Source organism: Magallana gigas, chromosome 4 (assembly GCF_963853765.1).
Source record: "Magallana gigas chromosome 4, xbMagGiga1.1, whole genome shotgun sequence".
NCBI lineage: Eukaryota > Metazoa > Mollusca > Bivalvia > Ostreida > Ostreidae > Magallana > Magallana gigas.
The window spans coordinates 26507479-26521290 of NC_088856.1; the positions used below are offsets into that span (position 1 = coordinate 26507479).

At 32.2% G+C, this 13812-nt stretch overlaps 1 protein-coding gene across 3 annotated transcripts in view; it reads right to left on the reverse strand.

Annotated features, from left to right (window-relative positions):
- LOC136269667 (neurogenic locus notch homolog protein-like) overlaps window positions 1-13812 on the reverse strand; it is a 123869-nt gene that overhangs the window by 22230 nt on the left and 87827 nt on the right. Inside the window, exons 2-3 of one of the 3 annotated variants that reach the window (XM_066081795.1) lie at window positions 11911-12009; window positions 3140-3188 (exon numbers count right to left, since the gene is read on the reverse strand). The exons of 1 other annotated variant lie outside the window; for it this stretch is intronic. The gene's annotated coding sequence lies outside the window, so the exon portion shown is untranslated. The remainder of the gene's footprint in view (window positions 1-3139; window positions 3189-11910; window positions 12010-13812) is intronic. One more of the 3 variants, XM_066081796.1, reaches the window with a different exon arrangement.

Genomic DNA, 13812 nt, shown 5'->3' on the forward strand with positions numbered 1-13812 from the left:
TCTCCTGATGCACATTAACATTTTGGAAATTGCTTAATTCATTTTTTAAGATTTATAAACAAAATGTTATATGCATGTGTATTCGCCTATTTTGGGCAATTGTAAACTCTCCGAAACAAAGCAGTACACGCATCATCATTAGGCAATGAATTACCCACATGGATCAAACACTACATATGAATAAGATAAAATACACTAATATTTTTAGTTCTAGAATGTCAGAGTGTCTCCAAGGGGGCAAAACCTATATATACAATTTGACGCGCAATGACACAAAGAGCAAGAATAAATTATATGGTTTAGGGATGAGGATCTCAGAAGTTAACAAAATATACAGTGTATCAACATTTCCTATGTCATAAAGGGGGGGGGGGGTTAAAGACAACACTTGGGGGTCATTAATGCACTTTAAACCATATTTTCCCGTTTCATGGGGTCAGAACAGTCCCATAAGATCATGACCTACATTGTATTTGATGCATGATAATACATTAAGAAAGAAATACTCCTTCCTTCCTATTATAACTCATATAAAAATGATAAGTGTCTACACTTACTTACATGTAATACACAAATTTAATACGAAATTGTTTATACAGGGTCAATATGGGGTCAACTAAATAATGTAAGTCTGACAAATAAAAAAATAACTTTTGCAATTAAAATAACAGCAACTTTATAAATGCGATAGGATAGGTAACAATGATAAGCTTATTTAAATATTAAAAGATGATGATATAGTATGTTGTCAAAGGGAGATCACATTTAGAAAGTGAAAGTAAAACTGATGTGTGCTGGCATCTCATTATATTGTGCTACTTCTACTACATGTATAATGCTTACCTATATTGGTCAACATCATAATGATTATCCAATTAAAGCACAATAATGAATTCCTTTAGCTTTTTCTGTATATGGAAAACACATACATGTATGTATACATGTGAAACCATCTAATCGAAAAGCTGGGTAAAACTAGTACCCGCTAATGAGACCTGCAGACCTGTGCTGTGTACGTAACTTCAAACAAAGATCAGTCATTTGTAACATGCATGTATTTTTATGACCTATTCTTCAGAACCCCTTGCACTATTTTATAAGGTAAATAACAGCTTAAAGGTGGAGCAGGACACCTGCATATTGTATGTATACTTCCTATTGAGATAAACAATAAAGTATAGATATTAATTAAATATAAACCCACCAAATAATGTTATCTAACATTGAAGCGCAATGGGTTGGAGCGTTTACATGTCTGTAAGAGCATTGGGGTTCAAGGTGTATTTTTGGTAATTTTACTATTAATATAAATGATTTTTCATGGGGAGGGGGGGGGTCTCGACCCTTCAATCCCACCCCTTCTCTAAATTTGTGCACACGATGATGTACATGTAGGCACACAGAAGCAAATTTAAAACCGGCAACCGCCACGGGGAGGGAGCATAATTTAATTTTGTTTGTAATAATTATATAGACCGTTATACTTTATATGACATGAAACGTTAAGATTATTGATTAACTGAAAATTCACTGCAAACAGTTCAACCCCAAATTGCACATAAAGTGCTGCTTATGTGTATTTTCATATGGGAAGGGATCTCATCCTTCAGTTATGAAAATTATAATTTTTAAATGTATTACCGGAGCTTGCATGTGGCCTTCATTTTTAATTAAACTGGTACAAAACAGTGTTATTTAGGGGCAAGCACTTGGTGCGGGTATTACTGTCTAATGACAGCATCTAGTTTAACTTGCGCTTTATTTCTTATTAAAATGAATAATTCTAATTTGTTATGCTGTCACAGTACTTTATCAGTTTTCGTTTTGATTTGATTTTGATAGTAATTTTAAATCAAATTCATAACAGATAGGTTTTTTTAATGAGACCATGTATTGCCAATATTTACATTTGCAAATATGTTTACTGATATGAACCTATAGAATAGCAAAAACGTTACATTCTGTATATTTACATTCATTGTATATTTCCCCTTATGTTTGCATTGGAAGTCTGTGACATTCATTTTCCTATGAACACTTTTAGATGATGAGTTTTATTATGACGTCATAAACGTTGCAGTGTAACGTCACTTGCGAAAATCAGAGTTCACGCTTGTGGTCGTTACAATGACTCTTCCATAAATTAAACTTACCCTTAGGATAACACAGTAATTTTGAGGTATAAATCACATTTGCAGACAAGGCAAGATTTCAAAAGAAATATAAATATGTCATGCAGACAAATTACCATACAGCGCTAAAGCGCGGTATTTAATTTATCTGCACAGCCTGGTGGGTTATAGGACAGGCGACATCCCAAAATAAGCATTAATTGCTTAACTGAACTTTTTCGTGACTTCACAATGATCACCGCACGCGCTTATCCTTTAACGGTTACATTACTGTAAATACAAAAACAAGGATTTATTGATAATTATGAACAACTTGACATATTTAATATATATGTACTTGGTTGGTTCGTGCTCAATTCTTCTGAGAAGCCCTTCGGGTTTCCCAGGATTTGATCACGTGACAAAACAACTTCAACCTTTTAAAAAATATATTGTTTATTTCTTAATTATACAACAGAAGCTATCATGTTTAAACCTTTTGCACGTTATCAACATGATACATACAATGTATATGCAAAGAGGGAAGAAAAAACAAGTTTTTTAAAGTGTAAAATTCAATATATTACGTGGGAGAAGTCTAAAATAGACTGTGCCTGCTGCTCAATGCTATTCAATATATCATACTGAATAAAATATGGTTTAAATTAAAAATATTACGTGACAATAAGCTGCAGAGAGGAACCAACAAGAAGTGTAAAATAGGGTACAATGGCAATAATTGGTTATAAAACTTTATTTTTGTATCTGCAAAACAAAAAACGTCAAATGTAAAGCATGCAAACTGCACTTAACCTACATAATGTCAAACTGTACTCCTTGTATATTTATACGGTATGTTCCACTAAATTTAAAGTTTCTTTAAACTGTAATGATATTTTGAATCCCTGTTGAATAAATGATTCTTAATTTATTGCATAGTATCAAATCAAGTTGATATTCAATATCTGTTATCTATTTTAACATACTGTCTGGTCAGTAAGAGTGTATTTTACCATTTTACTACTTACCTATTAATACGATAAGCGTACATTGATCCGTGAACCATCAGAATGAAATCTACCAAATAAGATAAAAACAATAAAAAAAGTGAAAATATGTATCTTTTAAATTGTATTTGACATTATTCATTATCAGGATAGAATATAAAGATAGAGAGATATAGAAAAATAAAGCCATAAAAGAATTGAATTTTTTAAATCATGTCTTTTTCAATATTCTCGACCTAGTTACCAGATATAAAGATACGCTGTATTAGAATGCAGTGTATGGTCAATGTTATATTAAGATCCTAGACTTCAGTTTTCCTTGGTACCGGGTGTCAGGCAAAAGCAGTCAACATTCAAATCCATCATTTACTAGAGCAGGTGTATATAAGGAAAAGGGAATCATTCTTTGAGTATTATGAGGTGATAATTTCGGTTGGGGCGTGATCAAATCCAATAAAGCCCGAAGGGCTTAATGATAGATTTGATCACGCCCCGACTGAAATTATCACCTCATATTATTCAAAGAATGATTCCTTATTACTTATATTTATAGAATTTTAAGCCATCGTACCATTAACTATATAAATATAAAATAGCAAACCCCCTGGAGCCCGAATTTGGCGTCATTTGTATTATGGGTTATATACATGGAGTACAAAATCGATACGTAGTGTTATCACAGGCAAAGACACTGGAAAATGTAAATATATTCGATTAAAACGGTAAATAGGTGGAAGGGAAAAATGCGAGATGTAAAGTTAGACAACGAAAACTGTTCTCGTGAACAGAAACGATAAGTCGTTTATATTAAAGCCTCTATAGTTTAAACCAACCATAACTCTTCATAAACATATAAAACCTAAAACAAGCAAATCTTTCTAAAAGCAAAAAGATGTTGATAAAATTACTCTTCAAAATTTGTGTATGTATCGTTTTCATTCAAATAGATTAAACAAGTGTTGAGACTATTTGTATCTATAGATAAAACATCTATGCATGACAGATTCATCGACAGTACAGAGTATCTATTATTTCATTACATATGTTAAATATAATTCAGATGTTACAAATAAAACACTTAGTCTAGTAAAGTATAAGAATTCATAGTGTTGCATTTCTTTCTCTTTAGAGAGAATACGATCAAAAGTTTGATGTTTGGCCATTTTTCATAAATAAGTTCATCTTTTAATACACTAAATGTTATGAATGCTGATTCCTCAATTGGATATTTCATAGTTTATCTAAAAAAAGAAACATGTTATTACTAATATGTAAGGACCAATGTATACTTATTTATCAATTTTATGATGATGTAAATGAGCTTTCGCGACCCCTAAACAAGGTGACTTTACATTAAGCAATCAGTCTATAGACAAGTACAAAACGTTTTTCAATGAGTTTTATAATAGAACAGATACAAAGATTTAAGAACTTTTGAAAAGCAGCAATGGTAGAACTTTTTTTTAATTCTATGAGCGGCGGAATGATAGCAAAGTTTGACCATTCGATGACAATTATAACATTTTCGAAATGGACCCATGAGTTATATGCTGACCTTACAAAATTTCGGCATTTTTCTTCAGAAAACCCTCTTTTATTCTTTTTTTTCATATAACAAAACACATGTTAACAATGTATATAAAGGCAATATTGATTATGTTTGTTCGTTGGGTCGAATAGATTGTCTTCAGTTTTGTCACGTGCTATAATTCATACGCGAGAATCTGAACCCCAGTCATCAATTGCTATTGCATAAAGACCTCCGTTTTGGGAAATTATTGCAGTCGAGGCTAACAATAAACTCATTCTGATACTATACAATGAGCATCTTGTCATCATATTGATATAAAAATACCATAAAAATACCATAAGTAACCTACATATATATCGATATAACAAATATAGCGACCTCTTTATTATCTTTAATACATAGACAATTAAAACCTGAGACTACATTGTGTATTCTCTCTGATAGCTTGAACTTCCGTGCATAGAAATGATCAATTATGTGAGGAAAAATTGATCTCCATATCGAAAATAGTAAAACACATTTGAAGACATAATAATACATGAAACATACTGACAACCTCCCTTAACCCTTTGCTTTATTACTAGATTGATATTGCACGATAAAAAGGGAAATCTGTAGACTTCGTACATGTACATGTACCTATGCACTAAAACGGTCCATCAATGAAAAGAAAATTATCTACTGGTCTTCGTTTCTGGTTTTCGTATGGATATATCATTAATTCATATTTTGTTCTTTACATCATATAAAACATAGAAAAAATATTTGATGTAACATATTATATGACATCCGTTCTTCATGCCGTTTAATTTAACCATGCTAGGATGTTTTTGTAGCCATGCTGTGTTGTCATATAGTCACCATAGTGATAAAAAACTTTATTTTTATTCACCTCTAGTCTAATTATTGGTAAAATACTAAATACATGAATGTACAAACACCGGCATCTGTATTGATATAACTATAAAGGTTATTTATTGTCTCTATATTGATTTAAAATATATTTTTAGTACATAAACAATATTTTCCGTATTGATTTTCCGATACAAAACATGTGACCACTTGTCGATGTTTAAAATGAACATGCAGCTATAACCAAACTGACTTCCTAGTTTTGAAATGTACATGTATAAAACATGTACATACACTGATCTTCAGTCTCCATAATGAAATAGTTAGTTAGGTTACCCAAGTTGGTAACATCGACAAAAGGACATTACAAGTTGTTTTTCTTTAAACATAAAGTTTGCAAAATGCTTTGACATTTAAGATGATATAAGTATTTTCTTTTGACCAGCGTGGTAAAACGACGTGTTAACATACTAAATAGATAAGAAGACCAGAAATCATTTCATTTTTATATTGATATGGAATAATAATCTAAACAATGAATACTAGTATTGCTTTAATTCAACGTGTCATCATGAAAATAGACACCATAGGTTGCCATATTATTTTCATCGACAACGCAAGAGACAATTATATGTTAAACCAAACAACTAATATGAAACAAACAAATATTCTTGTGAACTGATTTTCAAATCAACTGTTATATTCAGATAAATGTTCGATGTAGTACTAATATTCATTAGCTTTTTAGTCCGCAACATAAATATAAGTATAAACATTAAAAATTTAAATATTATTGTAAAGGTTACTATTGAGGAAACACTATGTATTTATTATCTCATTTGATCAATGAATATTTTAAACTATCAATATCTTTTAACTAAAGAGCAACACATATTAAATTCTAAGAGAATATTATCTTTAAAGTCTTCCACTTCAGATAAACAAAACAACTGACACTACATACTGAATCACCAATTTCAACTATTGAAAAAAGTACAAGATCACAAAATTTCTTCCCTCTTATGAAGGTTTACTACTTTTATTAACATTGAAAGCAGCTTGTAATAATGCAAAGAGACGTCCCACACAAGAGCCTTTGTTGTTATCGAACAAAGGGGACATCATATAAGGCATCATTTTTTTTTCATTTTATGATACTTCATAGTCCCAAAACATATTTCAATCGGATTGAAAAAAGTTGTTATAATTTCCTTTCCCTTAATTACCGTATAACTGAATTTTTCTACGGGGTGCTATTTTTGCAAAATTCTGCGATCAAGTCTTAATCGCAAAAAATTCAATCGGAAAAAATAGGTCATAAAATCCGAATTCACGCTTCGTTGCGTAATACAGGTATCGATAATTGTTCGGTGAATACCCCGTAGTTAGCAGTCACTTCACGCTTTGCCAGCAAAATGGCGCTGTTGATAAAATTTGAAGCCTATAAGTAATTTTCTTGATACACCAAAAACTCCGAGAGGAAAGTACATGACTTTTTCACCGAGCGAGAGAGATGAGATAGGACACTACGCCAGTGTACATGGACCTTCGTCGACCATTAAACGTTTTCAGACAAAGTTTCCAGGACTACGTGAAAGTACTGTAAGAAATTTACGAATCTCGAAAACCTAAACTTGATTTTTCAGACGACGAGAACTGTGAAATTTCTGAATTGAATCCGTGCAAGCGGGATAAAAAAGTTTTACTCGGTAACGAACTGGATTCCGACGTGCAAACTTACATTCATTCATTAAAGAAATCGGGGGCAGTTATTAACACAGCAATCTGCATTGCCATTGCGGAGGGCATTGTCTGTGCCCATGACGAGCAGCTACTATCTTGTAATAATGGCGGACCGATCAATAAAATAATAAATAAAAAATAAAAATAGACTTTATTGTTTAAATGTCTACTAATAAAATTCAATAAAAATAGACTTAATAAAGTGTCAAAGTGAAATCGCAAGAATTAAAATCGCAAAAAATAAATATAACTTTTTCAGGATCAAATCGCAAAAATTTGCACCCGCATTAAAAACCAGTTATACGGTATTACAAACTGGCATTCAGCATGATTGAACAAAAATCAGATCTTCAAGAATTGGTACATATGGAATAAACATTAACTAATTTACTTCTGGTCATCCTTGTTTTTCTTTTCATAAACCTTAGTCTATTTGTTGGGGGTTTTTTACGACTAAGTTAAACAATTTATTATTTCATGTTAAACAATTAAAATGAAACCAAATCAAAGTATAATTTTTGAGTTAGTTTTTAAATTAACTTTTATAATCGTATGTATGATAAGTGTTCAGAGAAGCATTATAGGGGCATGGTCAAATATTTTGAGTGCCACTCGTAAAGTTACATGTACAATGTATAAGCAAGATACAAAACATACAATTTTTTGTTATGTAAACAAGGTTCGTGCCATGTTTTTTGTTAACATCGGGTCAATATAGCGGTAAAAGTACATTTTTCAAGCTGATTTTTTTTCTCTGCCAGTTCGTTTTAAGCATAAAATAGAAGTTCTTAGCATTTGTCGTTTTCACTTTAGGTCTAAAACTAGAATTTTCCTTTCAACTTTTCAAAATTAAACAAAAGCATGACATCAGCTTTGTTTACATAACAAACAATTTTGTGAGCTCTGTAACTCGCTTACAACTCGACGACAGACACTCAAATGTTGGTTTACTATCAGAAATATCTTACTTAAGCATTGTTAACATTAACAAGAGGCCCATTGGGCCACATCGCTCACTTGAGCAACAATGGGCGTTCAAAAGATATTGTGCCATATGGTCCCTCGGTAGAATAACAAACAATGAATATTGTAAAGTATTCGAATATTACACTTATTTTTGCATACACGTAATCTTTGACATTGTACCTTCATGAAATACTATTTTTTACCAGAATAAGAAAATCTTACGAAAGATATAAAACTAAACATTTGGTAGGGGTACACTGTTAAGATGTTAACTTCCAATTCCCTATATTTTCGTTCTGCGCCCCCCCCCCCACTTTGTAAAGCGATCAAAATATATGAGAGCATATAGGCACATTTTTTTCATCAACTACTTACTAGTTCTTATATCTAAAAAAAATATAATAGTTATTGTTTTTTATTTAAAAAATCCTACATGTATAGATGTGAAGAAGGAAATTGTACCTCAATGTGCTCAATTCCTCAAATTTAAAACTTTCAAAAATTGAATTTGTCTTCTCCATTATAATTAAATGACTGTTATTTACCTCGCGTACAAACAAGGAAAATTTCCGCTGTGATATATTCTTTAGGAATAGCGATAATTACTTTATCCCCGCAACAGAAATGTGTCAGAACTATGAAAACTGATTTTAAAATGTCGTTTTTATTTACTCGTGTCTGAAAACTATCAAAATTGATGTAGACTTCACATCATTTATTGTATAAAGAGGGGACCCCAGAGAGTAGGTATATACAGAATTTCATTCTTTTATTTTGTTTGTACAAGTATTTAACATACTCTAATTCATATAGAATTTCTAATGTTCAACCAAAATTTCAGCGTCGATCGTAGAATTATAAGCAAGATACAGAGCTCACAGTTCGCCTAGGTTTGAGTCATATTTTGTTCACATGAGTTTATTACATTCAGCTTAAGATTTTTAACTTGGTATTTCCTATTCAGCATTTAAAATTGAAAAAAAAGACTGGACTAAGATTTTCAATTCTTTTATTCACTCAAGACCAGTTCACTGGTATTTGAGGTTCAAAATCAGTTTATACAAATGTACACAAACAAAGTCAAGGATCACATGTACAGTAGGAGTAAAAATGACGAAAAAAGGTTATGTTTACAATACAATAAGTTGTTAAAGTTGGTTTCTGGAAGAACAGACTTGGAAAATTTTCTTAATAAATATTAACAATTTTTTTTTACTTTTTTAATCTTTTGTTGTTAAGATCTGTGTACAAACATAGAATTGTGAGCAAATCTCTGTATCTTGCGTATAATTCGAAGCTTAACACTCAAATATGGTTAGTAAATAGAAATTGTAAACACAAGAAACATGCACTATAACAAATAAAGAACACAGTTTATTTTTTTCGAAATGAATCATATATATACATGTATATACCTACATATTTCCGTCAGCGATATCAAACTCTATTTAAACTGAATACATTCGAGAAACTGCGAGCATCTCAACAAAACCTATTGCATTAATCTACTATTACGCAAAAGATAATGCCGAATTACCGATAGAATGAATAGTATTTCAGTACTTTTTTGATACATCAGATTTTGCTTAATTTGCGCAGGTAAACAGTCAACTGTTTGATTTACCGAAGTCTCTGTTTGATTTGATACGTAAAAATCGCGAAATACAGACGATAGTTCCCAGGTTACAAAGCATAAATAATGAAAACGAAACGAAAATCAGAACAAGCTAACACCGACGTCATGTGTGAAAACTGTCAACGCATTGAAATATTTAGCCTTAATTTACTTCACAAAATCGGCACTAATATATTTTGCATGTTTCAAAAATTTCCCTTCATACGCGAACTGCAATTGCAACTTCTCGGGCCTTTCCGGCAAGCTAGGAAAAACACCTCGAATGTATTAACATCACCGGATGTTAAAATTTTATACAAAATGGAGTCACTTCCCATTAAAATAAATATCGGTTAGACAGACTTGTATGTCGCTTCTGTGTTATATTTTAATGTATATCGTTTACTTTAATGAAGTATAGCTCACATCTCAACATATCGTAAAATGTGTTGTATTTATATCAAGTATTATAAAAAGGGGGGTTGTCATTGACGCTTAGGTAATACATTCGAGGTGTTTTTCCGAGCTTGCCGGAAAGGCCCGAGAAGTTGCGATTGACGCGAACTGTTGCACAACAAGCAAATTCATCATAGTCAGATCGACCCTTTTTTGTATAATGTCATGGCTGCTTTAAACAAAGAACCTCGTTTTAGAAGTATGGAATACGAGTATTGGTAAAATAGGTAGGCAAAATAAAAGCCGGGGCAGATCGGCAATCGTCAATTCCAAATACGCATTATTTTGCAGCAATATTTACAGCGAATACAGATATACTGGTCCATCAAATATCATGAAATTTTAATGAGATTGGCAGATTAATAACTACCAATCTTTTGTTTTGCCCAGGCCAAGTCTTGCCTACCCATTTTAACGGATGCCGAACCCGAAGCTATTAAACTGATTAAAACACGCCTTTCTTTTATTATTATATTCGTAATAACTCAGAATTAGCCCTTAATTTTTGCAATTTATATTTTCCCTCACATAGGGATAATTTATGCTAAACTACGTTGAATTGGACTCAGTAGTTCTTGAGAAGAAGACTTTTAAAAATGCACCCCCTTCTTTTTCTACAGTTTCAAGGTTTTCTCCGCTTTGAATACAGATCGGACTTTTATTTCTGCAGTTTATATTTGCCCTCCCATAAGGATGCGTTGTGCTAAATTTGGTTGAAATTGGATAGCAGTTTTAGAGAAGAAGTTCAAAATGTAAAAAGTTTACAGACGGACGGACGGACGGACAGACGGACGGACGATGGACAAAATGTGATCAGAATAGCTCACTTGAGCTTTCAGCTCATGTGAGCTAAAAACGGAGAATAAATTTTAATCAAAGTCGTGGTCATGCCTCTTTAGTATTTATTTGTTTTAAGAGTCCACAACATATAAGATATAATAAACATTAAAATTATTGTAACGGTTACTTATTGAAGAAACAATATGTATTTATGATCTCATTAGATCAATTATTATTTTTAACATTCGATATCTTTTGACTCAAGAGCAACACATTGGATAAAAATGCCGACTAAATTTTAATGAGAATTTTCCACTTAAGATATTTCACTCCAGATAAACAAAACAACCTACATTAGATTCTGAGTCAGCATTTTCAAACATTGGAAAAAGGTTAATCAAAAATATTTCCCCGTATAAAGATTCACTCGTTGATTTGTATTGAGAGGAACGTGTAAATAATTTTAGTTGTCTAATAAAGGAATCTTTGTTGTTATTGAACAAAGGGGACATTACTTTAAACATAAGAATTAAAAGAACGTTTATTACCCCCCCCCCTCCTACACACACACACACGCGCGCATTTGCGCGTTTAAAAATTGCATTGATATTCAACTATATATCCTATAATGTAATGACCTTTCAAAGTTTAAAGGTTGGATTTAACTACATGAACAAATTTTGTTTGCCCAAATTATTGTAAAGCCGATCATGAACATAACTTTGGTGCATTCGTTGTATAAACAAAGGAAAGTTGTATCATTATGAAATTTAGAAATATTGAGTTAATTTATAGTTAGCGTTAGAAATTATAAGAACAATTAGTAGAAAAAAAGCAATAAATACTTACATATGATGATGTATTGATTCACAATGGCCATGATTTGAAAAATTCTTGTAACTGTTTGGATCTCTGTATACGTTCATTTACTTCCTGGTATACAATCAACTAAGGAAAGAGAATTGTGATACAGTACGCATCAGAAAGTTTTGATGGTAATTATCCTGGGTTTTTCTTCCTTATTGTTCACACTCCTTTCAACGGTGTCTTTATATAACTAGTAACGTTTCACCTTCAAGTAATGATATATCATAAATTATGCAAGGTATACACAAAAAGGTAAAAAGATAAGGATGTCACCAAAGACCGTTTGATGATGAAGAAGTTTAGGAAATGGACTGAGCGCAAAAACGAGCTCACTAATTCTACGTTGATCTTACAAAATAACATCTTCGCTAGCCAAGGGTTTTCAGTCCACTCCGGGGATCAAAACCCCTAGGCTAGCGAAGATGACAAAAAATGGCAATTCGTTTTTCAAGGCTTTTTGGTGGGGGTTTTTTCATATTACAAAACACAAGTTCTTGTATCGTGGTGCAACTTTGATTACTGTGGTTTCATCGAAAGTCGTTGAATACCAATATACAAATACAAGATTTCGTTGATAATTATGTTAACGAAATTAAATGCTAATTGAAGTGCAATTTCTATTAACATTTTGCATTGATAGGATCATTGGATACGAATTTACGTATCTTTGAAACTGTGATTTTCACTTTATCCATGAAAATTGATCCCCTTGAATATTAAGGAAACTAGAGTATGCTATGTTAGTCCCTCGGGACGAATAAATTTCCTTCTGTTTTGTATCCAACAATATTTTATACGTGAGATGGGGGAGGGGTTAAAAAATCAGCTTTGCCCTCAACCTTAGCCAACATTTGTATGTGTTGCATGGAGCAGAAATAAACACTTTCATTTTACGTCTCATCCTAGAACTTTCTTTTTAACTTTCAGATATAAACTGAAATTTGACCTGAGCTTTGTTTAAATAAAAAGATTTGTGGGCTCTGTAACTCGCTTATAACTCGACGAATGACACTCAGATTTTGGTTGACTATTAGAAATGTCTTACTAAAGCATTGTAAACATTAATAAGAGGCCCAGGGGTCATATCTGAGCAACAATAGCCATAACTCGCTGAATGCGCATAAAAGTATCAAATTCGAAACATCCTAAACATCCTGGGAATAAGGTACAGTAGATCTTAAACAAAAAGCTTTTAAAAAAGTATGTCAATTTTCATCCACATATCACCAAGCCCTTTTTGTTGTTTTATTTTTTTTTCTTTATTCCTATTTAACCCCCCCCCTTTTGTGGGTCAATTTATCTCTAGGAAATTATGATCAAATTTCGATCTGCACAATCTGTGCTTTCACAGAGGTTTTCGATTTTTTCAAGGATGAATGCTTTTTTCTTTCAAATTTTTAACGATTTTTTTTCGATATATCTACCCATTTATAAACTTAACATCCACCATTGTGGCCCTACCATACCCCCCGGGATCAACCTGAATTGACACTATCTGAGGATGCTTGCACACAAATTTAAGGGTTTTTCCCTAGTAGTTTTTGAGAAGAAGATTATTAAAAACTTCTTTTATATGTTCCTGTGTAAAATTGTACCTCCCATTGTGGTCCCATCCTACCCTAGGGGGTCATGATTTGAACAATCTTGAATTTACACTATCTGAGGATGCTTGCACACAAATTTAAGCTTTTCTGGTTAAATTGTTTTGAGAACGTTTTTAAATATTTTCACTATACATATATTCCTAGGTAAAAATCGACCCTCCCCCAATTATGGCCCCATCCCACCCCATGGGGACCATGTTTTGAACAAACATGACGCCGATAACTGGTACAGTAAATCGTGAAAACTCGGCAAATTCGGGGTGTGCTAAAAAGCACAAAA